This window comes from Schistocerca americana, chromosome 2 (genome assembly GCF_021461395.2).
Source record: "Schistocerca americana isolate TAMUIC-IGC-003095 chromosome 2, iqSchAmer2.1, whole genome shotgun sequence".
Taxonomy (NCBI): domain Eukaryota; kingdom Metazoa; phylum Arthropoda; class Insecta; order Orthoptera; family Acrididae; genus Schistocerca; species Schistocerca americana.
The window spans coordinates 822,445,252-822,468,366 of NC_060120.1; the positions used below are offsets into that span (position 1 = coordinate 822,445,252).

Consider the following 23,115-nt stretch of genomic DNA (forward strand, 5'->3'; position numbering starts at 1 on the left):
AGTCGTTCTAATTCTAGGGGACTGATGACCTCAGATATTAAGTCCCATAGTGCTTAGAGCCATCTGAACCATCTGAACACGCCGATACCAGGCAGCGACTTTCAATTAAAATGTCCTCCCCTGTAAGCGAGTTACATGATATGTGTGCGAGTACAGGTTGTGACGCAAGAACGTCGACACCTGAAAGTTTGGATCTGGCCTTGAGTCGGGTACGGATAGTCCAGGGCGGTTAAGCCGACCGCTCGCGTAAAACCCTAGTTCGAGTGCCAGTCTGGCAAAAATTTCCACTGTCGTCATTCCCTTGCACAAAATTCAATATATTTCAAGTTTTCATGTATAGATACAATTAAAGATGGGCCACAAACTCGGATCGGACACGGATTTGTAAGAAAATCGGCTGTGACTTTTTTCATAGGATCTTCCCTGACAGTCTCCTCAAGTGTTTTAACAAAATTACAGAAATCGTAAATGAGATTGTCCGGACGGGAATCAACCCAGCACCCCCTTCAGTACTGCTGTGCTCCAATTCACTAGGTCAAGGAAGGAAAATATGGAGGATGGCATGATATCAGTCGAAGGACATAATATTGTTTCCCGATGCATAAGGTACTAACTTGCTGAAAATGTAAAGTATCTGTTGCAAGCCATTGCCATGAGGCGAATCACTGTCTTGTGTCATATATTGCGTGATGCAGGAACGGCACAGTAAGAGGACGCAGTGCATATACGTCAGCAACGAGGTCATTTCCACAGAACTGAGACAATTTAAGGATCGTGGTTCAAAAATGGTACAAATGGCTCTGAGCACTATTGGACTTAACATCTGAGGTCATCAGTCCCCTAGAACTTAGAACTACTCAAACATAACTAACCTAAGGACAACACACACACATGCGTGCCCGAGCCAGGATTCGAACCTGCGACCGTAGCGGTCGCGCGGTTCCATACTGAAGCGCCTAGAACCGCTCGGCCACTGCGGCAAGGATCGTGGGAAGCTAGTCGAAAGCCCTGTTCACGCTAATGAAGAAGTGGAGGTCGTTAAACTGTCAGAACTGAACTGTTTGTATTAGAAAAATGCATTCACTGTACAAAGGAGACTTCTTGCAAAACACTCGTGCGACCCATCCTAGAATGTTGCACTAGTGTGTCATATCCGTACTACGAGGGAGTTAAATAATTAATGTAAATCTTTTTTTCGGTCAGTTTCGGTTGAAAAAAAATGCGAAATTTGTTGTGGGACATAGTGGAATATTCCCGCTTGATTCCCTATACTTTCATGACGTTGCGATAGGTGGCGGCAGCCATCAGAATGGCGTCTGTAACAGATGTTCCGAGTAGAGAGCTGTCACTCAGTTTCTTTTGATGGAAACCCAGAGCATGACATATATTCATAGGCGCTTGCAGAATGTTTACAGAGACCTGCCAGTGAACAAAAGCACGGCGAGTCGTGGGGCGAGGGGTCTGTCATAACCGCAACAAGGTCGCGCAAATCCGCCGACCGGCCGCACACAGTTATGAGTGCTGCAACGTTGGAACGTTCGGACCCTCTCGTTGGAGGTGATCGACAGATGACAATCAAACACATAGCCACTCAACTGGACGTTTCTGTTGGTAGTGCTGACACACTCGTCCAGCGGCACGAACTCACAAAGCTTCATTGGACTGTTCTACAGCCCAGATCTCGCATCTTCCGACTTCCATCTGTTTGTCCTAATGAAGGAATGACTCCGCGTGAAGCAGTACGTGGATGATTGGGAGGTTATTGGTGCAGCAAGGCGTTGGGTCCGACGTCGACCAGTAAAGTGGTACCGTGCGGGCATACATGCCCTCCCAGAAAAGTGGCGTATGCCGTCGCACTGAACGTAGATTTTGTTGAAAAATAGATTATTTAGTCGAAAGACTGGGGCATAAAGTGATGTATGGGAAAACTGAATAAACCCGAACTACTTTTTTAAAAAAAATGAGTTGCATTACTTATTGAACGCCCTCATAAATACAACTAGCAGAGGATACTGTACCAATCCAAAGAAGGGCAGCACTAATGGTCATAAGTTTTGTTCGACGCGTGTGAGTGCATCAAGCAGATTCTGCTGATAAACCTTGAAATGGCAGGCGCTTGGAGACATACGCAAAATGTTTTGGAATGTACTACAATCCCCTGCGTATGGCTTCCGTTGGCATGGCGAGAACAGAATCAGATTAATTACAAGGCGAACAGAGGCGTTTAAGTAGTCATTCCTTCCGTGTTCCATGCGTGAATGAAACGCAAAGAAACTCTAATAAGCAGTGCAATAGGACGTATTTTCAGCCGTGGGCTCCGCAGTGGTAAGCAGAGTATAGACACTCATGCAACACTGTGCAATGACGTGCAACTTTGCTCACGCTTGTGAACTTTTATGACTGTTTCCACTGGCAAATAATACTCCAATCATTTTTCTTCTACTACTACTTCAGGAATAAATGTATTTATACCATTATCGTTTGTTTATGTCCATTTTCAGCTATCTGACATTATTATTAATAATACATTTTTAATGCCACAAGAAGTGTTAAGGTTTTGAAGTCCAAGGGACAGTCAGCAAAAATTCAGAAAATATCGTTCTTGTGAAACTCAACTAGCTCTTTATTTTAAAGAAGTAATTCGTACTATCGACAGGGAACGTCAGATTAATTCCATACTTTTAGATTTCCAGAAGTGAACTCTAATCAAATAACGTGCCTGCAGAGTGTCGCCTCAGTTGTGCGACTGGATTCGTGAGTTCCTGTCAGAAAGGTCACAGTTCGTAGTAACTGACGGAAAGTCATCGAGTAAGACAGAGGTAATATCCGGCGTTCCGCCAGGAAGTGTTATAGGCCCTCTATTGTTCCTGATCTATATTAACGACATAGGAGACAATCTGAGTAGCCGTCTTACATTGTTTGCAGATGATGCTGTCATTAACCGTCTTGTAAAGTCATCAGATGATCAAAACGACTTGCAAAATGATTTAGATAAGATATCTATATGGTGCGAAAAGTGGCATTGACCTTGAATAAAGAAAAGTGTGACGTTATTCACATGAGTACTAAAACAAATCCGTTAAATTTCGAATACGAAATTTTACTCACACGAACCTGAAGGCTGTAAATTCAACTAAGTACTTAGGGATTACAACTACAAATAACCTAAATTGAAACGACCACATAGATAATGTTGTGGATAGATCAAACCAAAGAACGATTCATCGGCAGAACACTCAGAAAATGCAACAATTCTACTAAATTGACGAGTTACACTAAATAGACTGCTTACATCACGCTTGTCCGCCCTCTTCTGGAGTATTGCAGTGCGAATTGGGATACACATGAGATGGGACTGGCGAAGGGCATCGAAAAACTTCAAAGAAGGGCAGGTCGTTTTGCATTTTCGCGAAATAGGGAAGAATGTAACGGATATGTTACGTGGGTTGGGTGGCAATCATTAAAACAAAGACGTTTTTTACTGTGGCGAGATCTTTTCAAGGAATTTCGATCTCAGATTTTCTTCCCCCAAATCTGAAAATATTTTGTAGATGCCCACCTACATAGAGGAAAATGATCATTGTTATAAAATAAGAGAAATGAGGGCTCGCACAGAAAGATTTAAGTGCTCGTTTTTCCCGTGCGCCGAGAGTGAAACGATAGAGAAATAGCATGAAGGTGTTTCGATGAACCTCTGCCAGGCACTTAATTGTGAAGTGCAGAGTAATCGTGTGGATGTAGATGTGGATATAGAAAGTGTAGAATCGTATGGAAGCTTCAATTTCACGTAGCTAGGAGCCAGACCCTTGTAGAATTACAATAGTGACGAAATATTCCTATAACACGCACTGATTTCACATATGGCTCGTAGCTTAATGCGGCCCTTCCTTGTTTCATATAGAATTCATATGCTGTTGAAAATACGTATGGAGGGTGTACAAACACTGTTCACGTTGAAATTTTCTTTCAGCGTGTGTATTTGAACTTGGTACTTGCGGCGAAGCAAGATGCCGCAGAGAATCTCCGAAACGTTTTGGATGATGTCACTTTTATCAAAAATAGAAACTGCTGTACAGCAAAAAGTTGAGCCGCAGTCATACAATACTTTTTAAAAGAGTAAACCGCCATTATGTATTATTATCCTTTTCGGCTTTTATGCCATTATAAAGTACAATGCTACAAGTTCTCAGACCGTTATTAAGTTATATATTTTAAGGCAGTTTGTCAAAGGCAAGGCTTTGACAGTTACAACGTAAAGACATGTGTTAGACTGGCTATAATAATAATAATAATAATAATAACCGAGCGAGGTGGCGCAGTGGTTAGACACTGGACTCGCATTCGGGAGGACGACGGTTCAATCCCGCGTCCGGCCATCCTGATTTAGATTTTCCGTGATTTCCCTAAATCATTCCAGGCAAATGCCGGGATGGTTCCTTTGAAAGGGCACGGCCGACTTCCTTCCCTAATCCGATGAGACCGATGACCACGCTGTCTGGTCTCCTTCCCCAGACAACCAACCAACCAACCAATGATAATAATAATAATAATAATAATGCAAATTTATATGGCGGATTACTTTTTCAAAAAATGCTGTATAGCAGTTTGTGAAAATTGCCCAATAGTAACTGTAAGAACCACACTGGTAATCATTTGTATGTTCTACATGCAATGAAGAGTATCACATCTTTGCGGCTTATTCCGAATCATTTCTCGCACTACAAATGCAATACAGTCATTAAAAGCAACAGATGCACAACTGCATTTTACGTCGGGTGCGTGGTCCGAAAACTATACGTTGTAGCACATAGTCTGGAGGTAAATCAGACGATAACTTACTTTACGTAGATAAACTACGGCGGCTTCGTAGGACGGACGCAGTCAGCCCTGCTAATACAGGTGCTAAGAATCCACTCGCGTCTGCTCTCTTGACACACTTTCCCATCCAGATGACAGGCACCAGCGTGGCCGTCTGAAGTAAATAAGCCTTGCACGATCACCTCCTTTCTCATAATCTTATCGCTTTCTGCTGAACGCTTATCGCCGATAAAGACGTCTCCCCTCAGTCACTGTCTTGGCGCTTAGGAAGTTACTGAGTCAGTACAAAGATATATTTTCACCAAATGTCAAAGATGTAGTTACACTGAGGTGTTAGCGATAAGCACTTATATAGATGATATACAGATGGCGGTAGTATCCTGTACACACCGTATAAAAAGGCAGTGCACTGGAGGAACTATCATTTGTATTCAGGTGATTCACACGAAAAGATTTCCGACGTGATTATGACCGCACGACGGGGAATAACAGACTTTGAACGCGGAGTGTGAGAGTGTGTCGCGAATACCAAATTTCGGGCATTACCTCTCACCACGGACAACTGCAGTGGCTGACAGCCTTCGCATAACGACCGAGAGCAGCGACGTTTTCGTAAAGTTGTCAGTGCTAATAGACAAGCAACACTGAGTGAAATAACCTCAGAAATCAATTTGGCACTTACGATGAACATATCCATTAGTACAGTGCTGCGAAATTTGGCGTTAATGGGCTACTGCAGCAGACGATCGACGCAAGTCCTTTGCTTACTTACGGCGTGAAATCACCTGCAGCATCTCTCCTGGGCTCGCTATCATATCGGTTGGACTCTAGACGACTGGAAATCCGTGGCCTGTTCAGATGAGTCACGGTTTCAGTTGATTGATGGTAGGGTTCGAGTGTGATGCAGACCCCACGAAGCCATGGACCCAAGTTGTCAAGAAGGCAAAGTGTATGTTGGTGGTGGCTTCATGATGGTGTGCACTGTGTTTACGTGGAATGGAATGGATCCTCTTGTCCAACTGAGCGCATTGTTGACTGGAAACGATCATGTTCAGCTACTTGGAGACCGTTTGCAGCCATCCATGGACTTCTCAAATAACGATGGAATTTTTATGGGTAACAATGCACCATGTCACTGGATCACAGTTATTCGCGAATGGCTTAAATAAAATTCTGGACAATTTGAGCGAATGAATTGTCCATCGAGATCGCCCGACATGGATCCCATCGAACATTTATGAGACATAATCTAGAGGTCAGTGCGTGCACAAAATCCTACACCGGCAACACCTTCGCAGTTATGGACGGCTGGCTCTAGAGGCAGCAAGGCTCAATATTTCTGCAGGGGACTTCCAACGACTTGTTCAGTCCATGCCACGTCGAGCTGCTGCGCTACGCCGAACAAAAGGTCAGACACGACATAGGGAGGTATTCCATGACTTGACATTATCTTTTAGATTGGTTTCCACAAAACAAGATATATTCTACAAGAACAGCGGTAACTTGAAATGTTATGTCACGAATGTGATTAAATAGTCAAGGTGCAGAATACGACATAAATAAGATGTGAAAAACGCAGTGATATATAAAAAATCGAAGTACAACTTGGGCGATAAACGACACACATAAGAAGAGACTCGTCGTGTTAATGTCAAAATGACAGATATCGAGGTAAGTGCCTAGGGTATAGAAAATCAACAGAAATCACTGTTTGTGTATTGATTATGTCGCAGTTGGTGAAAGAAATCACTTAACAAAGGAAAGGTGAGTGGGCCTGATAGGACACCTGTATGTGTAGACATAGAGATGGCGAAGGAAGCTAAGCCTCTTGTAGCAGCCGTCGCTGGAGAAATGAAGGGTTTTAAGTAACTGGAAAAACGTACAGCCCGTTTCCAAATTCAAGAATGGCCGTCGAACATGCGTACAAAAGTATAAATGGCCTGTATCTCGGACGTCGGTCTGTTGTAGAATTTCGGAAAATGTTTTATGCCTGCGTGTTATGACACATTATGACATCTCTGGAGACCGATGATCTCCTCCGTAGGAATCAACATTGTTTCCGAAAACAACGATCGTGTGAAATCCTGGAAGCAGTAGATATCAGCACGCAGCTTGGCATCCGGTTCTTTGACTTCCGGGCCGGTCGGTGTGGCCGAGCGATTCTAGGCGCTTCAGTCTGGAACCGCGCGACCGCTACGGTCGCAGGTTCGAATCCTGCTTCGGGCATGGATGTGTGTGATGTCCTTGGGTTAGTTAGTTAGGTTTAAGTAGTTCTAAGTTCTAGGGGACTGATGACCTCAGATGTTAAGTCCCATAGTGCTCAGAGCCATTTGAACCTTTGACTTCCGGAACACGTTCGACAAAGTTCTGCACTTCCACCCAATAAACACCACCCAATAAACAAAATACGAGTGCACGAAATATCAGACCACCTGTGTGATTGGATTGAAGAGTTTCTAGCAAAGGGGGTACAATATATCATTCTCAACGGAGAGAAAGCACCATATGTAAAAGTAACTTCGGGTGAACCCGAAGGGAGCGTTATAGGACAAATACTTTTCACAATATACATGAAGTTCGGAAATTCCCGTTACAAACTGGATCAAGCAGAGGGGAATGAATACACAATATTTTTAACAGGAACCCATGTCCTGAAACGTACCGTTTCCGTGCATCAGCCGTTTGAAAACATGGTTGCTAGGTACGTATGCAACAGGGTAGTCACGGTGGTGGGTAGTTACGATGGATTGGCTGATGTCATTTGACATGTATCTTACCTCTCTGACCTGTTTCGAGCGTCATTCACGTGTCTGAGTGTTACAGCAACACTGCTGAGTACGTGTTTGCAGAATACACCGTCATGATCCTTCTGAACGGCAAGCTCACCGTAATGAAAGAGCTCTCGTCGCATTTATCAAGATCGTTCTCCACAATGTCCGACTCCATCGCATACCCCTTTCGCCATAATTACGCAACGGCTTCGAGAAAGGATGGTGAAGGTCACCATCAGCAGGAGTGACTGTGGTCCTCTAAGGAAACACCGCACACCCGAACTGTAAGAGACCGTACTGCATCACGTTGAAGAGAACCTGTCAAGAACGCAGGAGTAATGTCTATGGCTACTAATGAGTGGCACTATAAAACGCCTGAGCAATTACTTATCAAAATATTTTCAAATGGTTGTAGCACGGAAACGGTGCGTTTCCACACTTGGGTTCAAATTCAAAATATTAACTGCTCATTCCCCTCTACGAGTCCTAGAAGTTTGTAACGGGACTTTCCGAATATTGTACGTAAGTGAACCAGTGTATAATATCGGAACTTCCATGAGGCTTTCATGGTTGGTGCTATTGTATTGAGAAGAGTCGCAACGTTAGAAAATTGTAGCAAAATGCAAGAAGACGTGCAGAGGATCGACGTTTGGTGCAGGAATTGGCAGTTGACACTTATTATAAAAATTGCAACATATTGTGCATAAGAAAGCAGAAACACCAATTATTGCATGATTACACGATTTTCGAAAGATCGCTGGAAGCAATCCCATCCATAAAATATGCGGCTGCGCGGGGTAGCAGCGCGGTCTTCGGCGCCTTGCCACGGTTCGTGCGACTTCCGCAGTTGGAGGTTCGCACACTAAGATTGATTGGATGAATCCCCAGACTCTGTAGTCCACGCTCGAAAGAGGTAGCTTACAAAAGCCTCGTTCTACCAGTACCTGGGTGCTGCTTCTTAGTCTGAGACCTCCACCGAATAGGACTGATAGATGAAATAGCACTCCGTCTTCAGGCCACAAGCGGCCCATCGGGACCATCCGACCGCCGTGTCATCCTCAATTGAGCAAGCGGATAGGAGGGGCATGTGGTCAACACACCGCTCTCCCGGTCGTTATGATGGTTTTCTTTGACCGGAGAAGTTACTATTCGATCGAGTAGCTCCTCAATTGGCATCACGAGGCTGAGTGCACCCAGAAAATAGATGAAGTAGAGAAGGTCTAAAGAGTGGCAGCGTGTTTCGCCACAGGACCGTTAAGTAAGCGCGAAAGCATCACGAAGATGTTGAACCAAGTAACGCAAAAGAGGCTGCAAGAGAGGCGTTGTGCATCACGGTGTGATGCATTGTTAAGATTCCGAGAAACTACTTTCCTAGAAAGGCAATCAATATTTTGCTACGTCGTACGTATATCTCACAGAAACACTGAAGGCAAGAATAGAGAGATTGGAGCTCATTCGGAGGTTAGCAATAATCTCGTTCCCGCAGACCATTTGCGACTGGAATAGCAAAGGGGGAAGTGACAGCAGAGTACAAAGGACTCTCTTCCATGCAACATAAGGTGGTGTATAGATGTTGATGCAGTAACTCGCTAAGCAGGTCTGGTTACATGTAAGGGGCTAGAGGCCTTAATTTTGGCAAGGAAAATAGATGCACTAATAAGTTAATTAAAAACAATGGAACAGTGCTTTTGCAACTAATTACTGATGTTTTACACGGCAATGTGCTTAGACTGTGATGAGCCACGATACTAGTTAACGTGACGTACACGACAGTAATGTGGCCATCTTGTTCCCAAGCAACCACATATTCTCTTTCCATCGGTGAGGATTAGCGCTTAATTTTTATTGCTTTGTCATGCAGCTAGCTAACAGATCATATACATATAAAGGGTGTTCAAAAAAGTGTGTAATATACATGGGCCCGGAACTGCATATTTTCCGAGATAAACACGTGTTTATGGGAAGGGCTGCGCGACGCGTGGTTGTGGATATTAGCACGGTCGTAGCATTGGCGCGTCGTCAAATGTGTCGGTCGGCAGGGTGTTACGATGTCTTACTCACAGTACTCTACCTACCGTTAAGTGGTCTGCAGTCAGTTGTGTGGTTCGAATTCTTGTTGTAGGCTACGTTAGTTTTCGTCGTGTTTGTGTACCTTATTGTGCTGAACTGTCAACCTTGGGTACGTACCATGGTGTTTAACTTCTTCCAAACTCGGATTTACTAACGAGTAATTGTTTGATTACTCGATTGTATGATTACATGATTACACGATTGTCGAACGATCGCTGCGCTGTTTGTATGTACAAATGGTGTAGTACATTTACATTTTGTACCTTCCACCACTTTTTAGCAATGGAAGCCTACTACTCCACAAGTGAATGGCAGATATGATATTCTGCTACGGTTTAGCAGATGGACGTAGCCTGTGATCCCGTGTCCTCTACGCTGAAAAATATCCACAGTGCAGAGTGCCCTCTGATAAGCTGTTCGACAGACTTTTCCAGCGTTTGAAGGACGCAGGTATCCTTGCATCTCGGAAGACTGGCAGTGGAAGTCCCGACACAGTCCGTACACGTGACGTGGAGGAGCGGTGTGCTACGTTCGGTCGAGAAAACCCCTGGGACCAGTGAGCGATGATTAGCAGCAACAGAAGTCGTGTTTCACTCTCTTATCTGGGGGGGAGTACTGCTGTACCCATATTATCTACAGCGCCTTCTGGCCTTAAGCCCACCCCACAGGATCATCATGGCAGACGGCGGTTCTGTCAATAGCTGTTGTAGAAGTGTGTCGCTGGTCCACTGTTCACATCCAAGAGTTTGTTTACTGATGAGGAATGGTTTACAAGAGATGGTGTTGTGAATTTCCATAACCAGCATGTATGGCCAGATGTAAATCCTCAAGCAATTCAGGAAAGAGGGCATCAACACCGATTCTCAATCAACGTATGATCAGGCGTACTTGGCGATAGATTAATATAGCCACACGTGCTACCACAATGGACAACTGGGGCGCATTATCTGGACTTCCTAATTAATATATTGTCTACCTTGCTGGAGGCTGTGCCACTGCAGCAACGAATACGAATATGGTTCATGCATGATCGCGCACCAGCACACTTTCGTCACAATGTGTGTGAACACCTGACGCAGACATTTCAGGACGTTGGATTGGTCACGGGGAGGGGGCATACCATGGCTTGCTCGTTCCCCTGACGTCAATTCCCTAGACTTTTGGCTATGGGGTCAATTGAAGGAATTGGTCTACGCCACGCCACTCAACCATGTGCTGACACTGTCTTCATTGCGTGCCAGCATGTACAACAACCAGACATACTTCAAAGGGTGAGTCATTCCTTACGCTTTGATCCAGCAGCCATTATGAATTAAGACGCAAGGGAATTACAGACAATGGTCGCGAGCAGACATTAATTGAAATCAATGGGGAAAGTTGAAAATTTATGCTGGACCAGGATTCGAAACCGGGTCTCCTGCTACCTAGGCAGATGCTCTGACCACTGGACTACATGCATACAATGGTCATTGCTACTGCACGGACTACCGTAGCACGCGCCGGCCGATGTGGCCAAGCGGTTCTAGGCGCTTCCGTCTGGAACCGCGCCACCGCTACGGTCGCAGGTTCGAAACCTGCCTCGGGCATGGATGTGTGTGATGTCCTTAGGTTAGTTAGGTTTAAGTAGTTCTAAGTGCTAGGGGACTGATGACCTCAGATGTTAAGTCCCACAGTGTTCAGAGCCATTTGAACCGTAGTACCCCTCCCGTCAACTCAAATTGACAACTTTTCTACACACTACTAATGTAGTGCTCCTTGCCCATTATCCTCATTACTCTCGGCATTTCGACGTTTCCCGTAAGAGTTAGAGCCTGTTCTGCAGCTGCACTGAAGAAATCATTGGCGGTCTCACCACCACTGTGTCCAGATGGCTCAATGGTAGGAGCACCTGTCGAGTAAGCAGGAGACCCGGTTTCGAATCCCGGTCCGGCACAAATTTTCAACTTTCCCCATTGATTTCACTCAACCTCCGTTCGCAGCCAATGTCTGTAATTCCTTTGTGTCTTAGATCATACATACATCTCTCAACTCCAGGCCTAGAAAGTGCTAAGCAATGTAATGGTATAACCATTGTTTAATGCATGGCCGAATGTTGTCCGTTTAACGGTGTGTTGTGTGTAATGTGCGTTTGTTGTATGCCAATTTATGCTGTTTCAGCGCAAACTGCTTCCATTTAAACCTTGAAAAACATTATATGCACTCGCGGTCAAGGCGTCTTTGACTACCAATCACAACGTCCTGGGTCACGGATTCGTACCTCGCCATTGTCTAAAATTTATGATAAAAATCATCAGCAATGGCGGGCAAATACTTTCGGCATAAGAAGACACCCCTGTGCTGCCAACTGTCTTGTTAAAGACGATGCGAAACTGCCCTTAAAAGGTTGAAGACTCAGCAGTGATCAACGGCCTGAGGATGTGAAAGGCTATGGAAACCAATTAATTAAAGACATATGATGTGCATCCTCAGGACATGAGGCATGTAATATGAAAACTACCTTGATGGTATTTCCACTGGCAAAAGATTTCAGATTGCTCTCCCATTCGGATTTCCGGGAGCAGACTGCCAAAGAGGGCGTGACCATGAGAAAAACATTGTGTAACCAATGAAAGGGTAACGTTCTACGAATCGGGGCTTGGAATATTAGAAGTTTTAACGTCGTACGGAAGCTAGAAAATCTGAAAAGGGAAATGCAAAGGCTGAATATAGATATAATGGGGGTCAATGACGTGAAATAGAAGGAAAACAAGGATTTTTGGTCAGACGAACATAGGGAAATATTCGTTATGAACAGCAGGGTAGAGCAGCGACTGAGTTATTGTGAACAGTTGGGGTGATTGGATTGTTTTCGTCAGGATCGGTAACAAACCTACACCAAAAACAATAGTTTAGGTAGACGTGCCAACGTCGCATGAAGAAGGTAAAGAGATAAGGTATATGAGGATATTGAACGTGTAATTCAGTACGTAAATGGAGATGAAAATATAGTAGTCATGGGGGATTGGGATGCGGCTGAGGGGGAGGAATAAAAGAAACGGTTACGGAATACTTGGCATTAGGAGTGAGAGAGGAGAAAGACTGAGTGAGTTTTGCTATAAATTTCAGCTAGTAATGGCGAATACTCTGTTCAATAATCACAAGAGGAGGAGTTATACTTGGAAAAGGCCATGAGATACGGGAAGATTTCAGTTAGATTACATCATGGTCAGCCAGAGATCAGACACCGGATTGTAAGGCGTACCCAGGAGAAAATATACACCCAGATTACAATTTAGTAACGATGAAGAGTAAACCGAAGTTTAAAAGATTAATCAGGAAGAGTCAGGGTGAAAAGAAGTGGGACACGGTTCAAATGCTTCAAATGGCTCTGAGCACTATGGGACTTAACATCTGAGGTCATCGGTTCCCTAGAACTTAGAACTACTTAAACCTAACTAACCTAAGGACATCACACACATCCATGCCCGAGGCAGGATTCGAACTTGCGACAATGAATAGCTCAGTGGGCAGTTGAGTTCAAGAGGATTGGACGTCCCTAAAAATGGCAATCACAGAAATTGGATACAAAAACATAGGTACAAGGAAGGTAACTGCGAAGAAACCATGGGTAACAGAAGAAATATTACAGTTGATCGATGAAAGAAGGAAGTGGAAAAATGTTCTGGGGAATTTAGGAATACAGAAATACAAGTCACTTTGGAATCAAATAAATAGGAAGTACAGGGTGCGATATCGGCCGCTATCGGGTCGGCCGCACTTTCAAAGACTCTCCCCGCCAGTTAACAGTGCCGCGTTTCATAAGCCGCCACCGTGCCACGAGGACGCTCCGCGAACGATTACGCCGCTGCCAATGAGATGCAAGCACCCCCTCTCCGGAGCTCCAGCGAACATTCATGCACTGAACGCATTTTATGTGTCTGCCACTTGAATAGCATTTACAGACTTCCATAGTGCTCGGGGCTCGAACTCTTCTGAATAGACACTGTACTCAAGAGAGACAGATTTATAAATAATTTATATCTGTATATATTTCTACATTCACATCTACTGTTAGCAGCTGACACTGCAACTACAGCAACAAAATTAAGTATTATTTTTTACTATTTGATATTAGATGTGAAATGCATTAATATCTGTATACTCTGTTTTTGAACAACATCTGTTCCTCGCTCCTGTGTCTCCTAAAGAACCACACAACGTACAGGTAAGTTATAATACAGGGAAGCTAATGCGAAGTAGCTACATGAAAAATGTGAAGAAATGGAGAAAGAAATGATTGTCGGACGCACTGACTCAGCGTTCAGAAAAGTCAAAACAGCCTTTGATGAAATTAAAAGCAATGGCGGTAACATTAAGAGTGAAATGGGAATTCCGCTGTTAAATGCAGAAGAAGAAGCAGATATGTTGAAAACGAACATTGAAGCCCTCTACGAGTTGGAGGACTTGTCTTTTTACGTGATCGAAGAAGAAACACGAGTCCAGCGGGATGAGATAGGAGGCTCAGTATTACAATTTAAAAGAGTTTTGGATTACTTACTATCAAATAAGGCAAAAGGGATGGATAACATTCCACTGAAACTTCTAAACATCATTAGAGGAAGTGACACGTTGGTATGCAGAATGTGACCTGTGGTCTAGGGGTCGCCGGCGCGGCTGCTCAGCTTGTTCGGTCAGAGTGGTAGCTGCCCTCTGTAGTACAAAAAACTGAGTCAATGGATCGACGATAAATTTGAACGGGTGTCATGGGACGTCCGCCCCGAACAAATGCAACGAACAATAACGGAAGAAAAGGGGGTAACGTCTTTGATTCATAATCAAAACGTCCTCGGTCCCGAGTTCGAAACCTGCCAGCGCTGGCGGCGGAAGACTTCCAGCATAAGAAGTCACCCTCACTCTGCCAACGATCTTTCAAAGAGGGCGGAGGAGCGGACAGAGGTCCAGGGCTCTCTCTTTCCCATGGGTTGGGAAACTGCCCCCCAAGGTGAAAGAATCAGCAACGATCAAGGTCATGAGGTTGCAGAAGGCAATGGAAACCACTGTATTAAAGACACATAACGTGTCTCTACAGGACATGTGGCCTGTAATTGAAAAAGTGTCGTGATGATCTCTCCATTGGCAAAAGATTTCGGAATAGTGCCCCATTCGGATCTGTGGGAGGGGACGTGACCATGAGGAAAAGATTGAATAATCAAAGAAAGGATAACGTTCTAAGAGTCGGGGCGTGGAATGTCAGGAGCTTGAATGTAGTAGGGAAGCTAGGAAATCTGAAAATGGAAATGCAAAGGCTCAATCTTAGTAGGTATCAGCGAAGTGAAATGGAAAGAAGACAAGGATTCCTGGTCAGATGAGTATGGGGTTATAGCAACAGCAGCGGAAACTGATATAACGGGAGTAGAATTCGTTATGAATATGAAGATAGGACAGAGAGTGTGTTACCGTGAACAGTTCCGTGATAGAGTTATTCTTATCGGAATCGACAGCAAGCCAACAACGACAACGATAGTTCAGGTACACATGCTGACATCGCAAGCTGAAGATGAAAGATGTATAGAAACTATACGAGGGTCTTGAAAGGGTAATACAATACGAAAAGGGAGATGAAATCTAATAGTCATGGGGGACTGGAATGCGGTTGTAGGAGAATAGAAGAAAAGGTTACAGGAGGATATGGGCTTGGGACAAGGAATGAGAGAGGAGAAAGACTAATTGAGTTCTGTAATAGATTTCAGCTAGTAATAGCCACTACTCTGTTCAAGAATCACAAGAGGAGGAAGTGTACTTGGAAAAGGCGGGGTAATACGGGAAGAGTTCAGTCAGATTACGTAATGTTCAGGCAGAGATTCCGAAATCAGATTCTGGATTGTAAGGTGTACCCAGGAGCACACATAAATCACAACGTGGTAGTGATGAAGAGCAAACTGTAGTTTAAGAGATTAACCAGGAAGAATCAGTACACAAAGAAGTGGGATACGGAAGTACTAAGGACTGACGAGATACACTACAAGTTTTCTAAGGCTGTAGATACATTGCAGTAGGCAGTACAGGTGAAGAGTAATGGACATCTCTCAAAAAAGCAGTTACAGAATCTGGGAAGAAAAACATAAATACAAAGAGGGTAACTGCAAAGAAACCATGGGTAACCGAAGAAAGACTGTAGGTGATAAATGAAAGAAAGAAGTCCGAAAATGTTCAGGGAAATGGCTCTGACTTAACAGCTGTGATCATTACTGCCCTAGAACTTAGAACTACTTAAACCTAACTAACCTAAGGACATCACACACATCCATGCCCGAGGCAGGATTCGAACCTGCGACCGTAGCAGTCGCGCGGTTCCGGACTGCGCGCCTAGAACCGCGAGACCACCGCGGCCAGCTTCAGGAAAATTCAGGAACACAGAAATACGAGTCGCTGAGGAATCAAATAAATAGGAAGTGCAGGGGAGCTAAGACGAAGCGGCTGCACGAAAAATGTGAAGAAATCGAAAAAGAAATCATAGTGGGAAGGACTGACTCAGCATATAGGAAAGTCAAATTAACCTTCGGGGAAATTAAAAGCGAGGGTGGTAACGTTAAGACAGCAACCGGAATTCCGTTTTTAATTGCAGAGGAGAGAGCAGATAGGTGGAAAGAGTACATTGAAGGCATCTATGAGGGAGAAGATTTGTCTGATGTGATAGAAGAAGAAACAGGATTTAGAAGAGATAGGAGATACAGTATTAGAATCAGAATTTAAGAGAGCCTTGGAGGATTTGAGATCAAGTAAGGCAGGAGGGATCAGTAACATTCCAGGGGAATTTCTAAAATCATTAGGGGAAGTTGCAACAAAACGACTATTCACGTTGGTGTGTAGAATGTACGAGGGTTGCCCAGAAAGTAATGCACCACATTTTTTGTCTTCAACAATTCTTTATTGACATAATGAGAATTACACGCACGAGAGAATGGTGTTTTATCTACACACCCTTTTTTATGTAATCTCCATCCTGTTCTATGGCTTTTCTCCAGCACGAAACAAGGGCGTGTACGCCCTGTCGGTACCAATCCTTGTCCTGGTGGCGGAGCCAGTGCTTCGCTGTGTGAACTTCCTTTGCTGATTGACAGATGTAGCGCCGACTGCCTAATCGTAATGCATGTCCTCGCGAATGACAGCAAGAGCTTGCTGCAACAAGTTAGGTGTCAAAGCCGTGGATGGCCTTCCTGACCGCTACAAATCGTGAACTCCGCCGAAACGCTTTCTGATGACCTCACACTCTGTGCCCAGCTACTAACTGTTGTTCTGTCAACATCAGATGCTCCATACACTTTGCACAGATTCCCCCTCTGCAGTGAGAAATTCAATGACGGCACGTTGCTTACCTACAAACGCCCTTTTGAAACTGTCCAGCAGCTACGCTGTCTGTCAGAAGTGACGGAAACTTCGTGCACTCACTCAGGAGACTTCAAATAATGCATACGTATTATTTCGCATTCGTAGCATTGTTTTCGGCTGAGAAAAAAAATGCAGTGCATTACTTTCGGGGCAGCCCTTGTATGAGTCTGGGGACATACTAGCTGACATTCGGAAAAACATCATCCACACAGTTCCGAAGAATGCAAGAGCTGACAAGTGCGAGAATTATCGCACAATCAGCTTTACAGCTCATGCATCCAAGTTGATGACAAGAATAATATACAGAAGAATGGAAAAGAAAATTGAGGATGTGTTAGATGACGATCAGTTTGGTTTTAGGAAAGGCAAAGGCACTAGAGAGGCGATTCTGACTTTGTGGTTGATAATGGAAGCAAGACTAAAGAAAAATCAAGACACTTTCATCGGATTTGTCGACACAGAAAAAGCATTCGACAATGTCTTTGAAATTCTGAAAAAAATAGGGGTACACTATAAGGAGAGATTGGTAATATACAATATGTTCAAGAACCAAGAGGGCATCATAAGAGTGGACAACCAAAAACGAAATGCCCGGATTAAAGAGGGTGTAAGACAGGGATTCGCTGATGAGATTTCTATCCTGAGCGAAAGTGAAGAAGAATTACATGATCTGCTGAACAGAATGAACAGTATATTGAGTACAAAATAGGAACTAGGAATAAGTCGAAGAAAGACGAAAGTAATGAGAAGTAGCAGAAATGAGAACAGTAAGAAACAACATCAGGATTGATGGTGAAGAAGTAGATGAAGTTAGAGGATTATATTGCCTAGGCAGCAAAATAACCAGTGACAGACGGAGCAAGGAGGGCATAAAAAGTAGACTAGCACTGGAAACAGGGAATCCCTTGTTAAGAGAAAGCTACTAATATCAAATATCGGCCTTAATTTGAGGAAGAAATTTCTGAGAATGTACGTCTGGGGTACAGCATTGTATGGTAGTGAAACATGCACTGTGGGAAAACCGGACAGAAGGGAAACGTAGCATTGGAGATGCAGTGCGACAGACGAATGTTGAAAATTAAGTGGACTGATAAGGTAAGAAATGAGGGGGTTCTACGCACAATCGGCGAGGAAAGGGGTATATGGAAAACACTTAAGGAGGGACAGGGTGATAGGACATCTGTTAAGTAATTCAGGAATATCTTCCATGGTACTAGAGGGGGATGAACACTGTGGAGCAATCGTGGTTAGTTCTAGTGCTGATAACCCAGTACAAATGGTTCAAATGGCTCTGAGCACTATGGGACTTAACATCTGTGGTCATCAGTCCCCTTGAACTTAGAACTACTTAAACCTAACTAAGGACATCACACACATCCATGCCCGAGGCCGGATTCGAACCTGCGACCGTAGTAGTCGCTCGGTTCCGGACTGAGCGCCTGAACCGCTAGACCACCGCGGCCGGCAAACCCAGTACAGATTTCCTTGTTCGCCTTTCTGACGAAACCAAGTGCCGCACTAGAAAGTAAGTAGTGCTGAATTACAGAGGAGAAAAATAGAGAACATTATGTATCAATTCCGCAACGAATCACAGAGGAGAAAGACAGAGAACATTATGTATCAATCCCGCAGCGAATCACAGCTGGATTACTGGCGGAAGATTGTCCTATGCCGAACTAATCATGTCCTTTGATTTGTCCTACTATTTAGAATTTTTTTGTCTATGTTAAGCTTTAAGAGGTGAAACGATTATAGCAGAGAAAACACCCACGAAGAACATTTTAAAGTAAGGCTACAGCTTAACGTATTGTTGACGTCCATGTCATTAGAGACGAATTACAAGCTCGCAACAGACAAGATCAAAGAAAGTAATCTATGGTTGTATTAGTTCATTTCAAATGATTTAAGGAAGCTGTTGGAAGTTAGTATGTCTCGACGGTAACATAATCGCCACACCTTTGAACACCTTTGTAATCCGTTATTAAAGCCTCCATTTACTCGGTATATTTTCTAAGAATTTAGTTATTAATCTTACGTGACTTTTATTATCCTTAGAGGGCAGCTTATTTAAAAATAAGTTAACAACTAAGGACTTGGCTTTACTGCAGTCGCTATCCTCTTATTCTAAGCGCTAGTTCTACAAGATAAGAAGTAGACCCTGTATAGAAATTGGCATTATAGATAGAGAAAATGACGCATGTAGAATATATTGTAAGTAGGCTGTTTATGTTATCTTTATGTAAGTAGGCTGTTGAGGTTCTTATGTAAGTAGGCTGTTTAGGATTTCTTATTGGTAACGCCACCTCTGTATGAAAATCACTGGCTGTGCTGTGTGCAGTCTGTGGCTGCTTTGCATTGTTGTAATACTCGCCATTGTAGTGTTAGGCAGCTGGCTGTGAACAGCGCGTAGCGTTGCGCAGTTGGAGGTGAGCCGCCAGCAGTGGTGGATGTGTGGAGAGAGATGGCGGAGTTTTGTAATTTTTCATGAACTGGTATATTTATACATGATGATATCAAGGTAAATACATTGTTTGTTCTCTATTAATATCTTTCATTTGCTAACTATCCCTATCAGTAGTTAGTGCCTTCCATAGTTTGAATCTTTTATTTAGCTGGCAGTAGTGGCGCTTGCTGTATTGCAGTAGCTTGAGCAGCGAAGATTTTGTGAGGTAAGTGATTTGTGAAAGGTATAGTTTAATGCTAGTCAGGGCCATTCTTTTGTAGGGAATTTTGAAAGTCAGATTGCGTTGCGCTAACAAAATATTGTGTGTCAGTTTAAGGTCAGTCAAGTATAAATTGTTCAAAGGGGACGTTTGATATGTCGACCCTTAGCCTAGGATACCTCACTGGAATCTTCTGATTTTTTCTTGTAGTTTGTGTATTTAGTGTAGCTTTTGTTTATTGCTAGCGCGTAATTGCAGAGAGAATTTCCTTTGTAGTTGCAGTCTTTCATTGTTGTATAGTAAAACAGTTGTGGCATGCATGTAGATTTGCACCAAGTATTTCGCAGCTGCGCTTGCAATTAACTAGATATTATTTTAGTGCTATGTTAATGTGTTCTCTTATTTTTGATCTTCAAATTGTGTTTTTCTGTGTTGTCGTGTGAAATACTGTGACAATAATGGCGTGTGAAAAACGTAACACTAGGCTCCAAACTAAACTGAGAAATAATAGTGATGACGAGCGTAGCTTATCGGCGCCGCCGAGTAATGAATTAACTAATGTTCAAAGTAGTAATTTGGTAACTGTGCACAGGGAAATGGAGCGGGCGTCAAACAATGGCGTGGACAGTGAAACAATTAGTGAAGAGGGAAGCATTATCGATCGACCGGTCGGCAATAGCTCGCCTCAGGAAGCCGAAATGACACGACACGATCTCGCAAATACTGTAGATTCAGGTTTTGGATCCTCACAGTTTTCTCAAATAAGTCAAGACACATTTTCTGCTTGTCAAAATGTGAATGTTTCCGGTGTAAATTCACTGCCGAAAAGCACTGAGGAACATGTTTCAGACACCAATGCATTGTTATTACAATTAATACAACAAATGGGACAGACACAGCAAAAGCTTCAAAAGTTAGACACAGTGGAACAAAATCTTAAAAAGTTAGACACAATGGAACAACACCAGAGACAAACACAGCAACAGTTAGACACAGTGGAACAAAATCTTAAAAAGTTAGACACAATGGAACAACACCAGAGACAAACACAGCAACAGTTAGACACAGTGGAACAAAATCTCAAAAAGTTAGACACAATGGAACAAAATCTTCAAAAGTTAGACACTACACTTGAACAAACACGTGAAGATTTAACCACTGAGTTACATAACATTGAATCGAAATGTCAAAAAGTCTGTAATGACGTAAAAACACAAATTTGTGAGCATTTTCAACCTATTTTTTCGCGGCATGAAAATGCATTACAGAATCACGAAGCAGCCATAAAAGAACTGCAAGCCATTGTTCATGAAAATCATGAGACCTTGTGGGCTAAAATTGACTCAGTTGCATCTACCGATTCGGTTACGCAACTTGCAAAAACTCAGGAAAACTTAAAGGACACAGTAGATACTCTGAAACTTGGTTCAGAAAAACACACTGAGGAAATGTGTTCACTATCGGCGAAAGTAGCCGAACTTTCGGATCAGGTCACTAACTTATCTACAAAGGTAGATGATGATCTGAATGACACAAGACCTGTAGCCTTCACTGACACTGAAGAGTGCGAACAAATTAGGAAATTCAAACAAAATCAGAATCAGATTAATACGCAACACCAAAGAGAAATCCGAGAAGTACAAGATCAGCTGACACAGTTAATACAAGAATTACGTATTTCAGAGGATACTCGCGCCCCAATACGGGAAGAGGAACTTAGAAATACGCAAAAGCCACAAAATAATAACACAGGGCATTTCGGTAATTATGAAAGAAATTGGGAATGTGCACCGAATTTTGAGATGGAACGGCCGACACGACCTAACAATGACAGATATGCGACTCGCCGACATGATGATTTTGACTATAAGCTGTTCATTACTACACGTAAATTCAAAACGTTTAAGAATTCTGCCAACGACATTCATCCACAAGCGTGGCTCCATCAATTCTCTCATTGTTTCCCTCCCAACTGGTCATTGGAGCACAGGTTAGAATTTATGTGTGGCTACTTAGAGAATGAACCAGCTGTAAGAATGCGATCGGTCATTCACGATTGCCACAGTGAAGGAGAATTTTACCATGCCTTCCTCTCAGCATATTGGTCTCAAGCCACACAAGACCGGGTAAAACATGGTATCATAATGATGAAACATTTCGAACAATCTGAATTTTCCAGTCTTGTGAAATATTTTGAAGACATGTTGCACAAGAATCAATACCTGTCAAACCCATACAGCCCCTCAGAACTCATCCGCATTTGCTTAATCAAACTGCCTAAACATTTACGACATATTATGTTAGCAGGACGTTGCAAAGACGACATTGAAGCTTTTCAGGGACTGTTACAAGAACTGGAAATTGACACTGACAACCGCGGAACGCGAAAACAGGAGCAAAACAATCACTACAGGGCACATCCGTCACAATTCCGTGACGACAGAAACAATAACTGGACACGACAATTCTATTCTTACAACGTAAATCGTGACCAAAATAGACACCACCCGTATGACAACCGCTGGCAGAGTAGTAATAAGTACAGGGAAAGATCACCTCGCCGCAGTAATGACTATCACAGAGACAATCAGAGAAACAGACAATATGGGAACCAAAATAATTATTATCAAGGGAGACAGAATAACTTCAGACGCAACGGTCCACCACGCAATTACGATTCCGGGAGAAATTCTCCACCACATGACCGACAAACAAGAAACTATGTCAACTACCGACATAACGACAGACCTGAATTCCATCAGAACTGGCGAGCTTTAAACAGAGCTGGGCCCTCTGGGCAAGGCGAATTTGTGGAAGTTAGGCCTCCTAATCCCAGTAATGGCGCGCGCCAACAAAGAAACAGACAATGACTCACACCGCAGGCAGCCGCGTGCGCCCGCTGGCTCAGGGAAAAATAACATTGACGCTAACCTTGAGCAAAATTCCAGTATTCTTTACCGACGTATACCACATGATAATTGCGTTGAAGTTGAAACTCTGCGTACTAGGAAGAGTAAAGGTTTACACCACATTTCTCATGTAAAACCATTTATTGACAGATAATCTGCCTTTTAACTTTGTCTTTGCCATAAAACCTTTCGCTTTACATTACTAGTATGCTTGTCAGACTTAAGAATCTGTTAACATGCAACAATTTTTGAAGTTAAATATCCAGTCAAGAACCAAGAGAACTTATTTAAACAGAAATGACGAATGCATTGTTATAGTGAACAGACGTCACAGTGTTATTGTGTGTGTACATTCTTGCTTGTTAGTTGTACGATTACGTAACGACTATAAGGCTCACATACTTAGAACATTTACCAGTACTGCTAATGAGATTTTAATGCAACATTTTGGTTTATTTGAAAATACATTCTGAATTTAAAGTGCTTTCTGAGAGATACCAGATGACACAGAGGTTA

At 43.2% G+C, this 23,115-nt stretch overlaps 1 protein-coding gene across 1 annotated transcript in view; it reads right to left on the reverse strand.

Annotated features, from left to right (window-relative positions):
- LOC124596215 overlaps window positions 1-4,965 on the reverse strand; it is a 108,462-nt gene extending 103,497 nt beyond the window's left edge. The window contains exon 1 of the mRNA XM_047135269.1: window positions 4,840-4,965. The gene's annotated coding sequence lies outside the window, so the exon portion shown is untranslated. The remainder of the gene's footprint in view (window positions 1-4,839) is intronic.
- Between the last annotated feature and the right edge of the window lie 18,150 nt (window positions 4,966-23,115).